This window comes from Myotis davidii, unplaced genomic scaffold (assembly GCF_000327345.1).
Source record: "Myotis davidii unplaced genomic scaffold, ASM32734v1 scaffold769, whole genome shotgun sequence".
Taxonomy (NCBI): Eukaryota; Metazoa; Chordata; class Mammalia; order Chiroptera; family Vespertilionidae; genus Myotis; species Myotis davidii.
The window spans coordinates 62,449-63,064 of NW_006299518.1; positions in this window are offsets into that span (position 1 = coordinate 62,449).

Consider the following 616-nt stretch of genomic DNA (forward strand, 5'->3'; position numbering starts at 1 on the left):
ATGAGGTGCTGGGAACCAATTCCAGCATGTCATAATTTCAAGAGTTTCATCAAAAGGTTGATGAGACTTGGGGACTCAACAGGGTTGAGTCACACATGTACTCACCATCTGGGATTGGCTAAAGGCATTTCCCCAAACCTGAAAAGGGATTATTGCTGGCTGCCAGACAGCTAAAAGGCATCTTAATCTACATGTTATTGCCTCCTGTTGGCCAAACACCTGAACAGCTGTAGGCTATTCCCCAAACTGACAATGCCTCTATACCCTTTGAAACCTTACCCTTTGAGGTGTATTATCTCCACCTTGCCTTAGGACAAATTGTGTTAATAAAAGCAAGGGTCCTAGACAAGGAGGGAGTCTCCAGTTCCTTTAGCTGAAGGTCCTCTGACCCCCAGTGCCTTTCAAAATTATATCTCGTCTCTGGACTCTTTATTAGTCTCTGGATTTCTATGTCATCTACGTGCAGCCCCTTTTCCAGATTCCTGAGCCCTTCTTGATGCTGGGACATGAACCCCAGCACAAATGGACGCCTGAAGTGGGGCTTTCTGAACCCTGGAAGCAGCCAAACAATAAGCCTGGCCACGGGAGCCGCTGCCTGAGCAGCCGTCTATCAGTA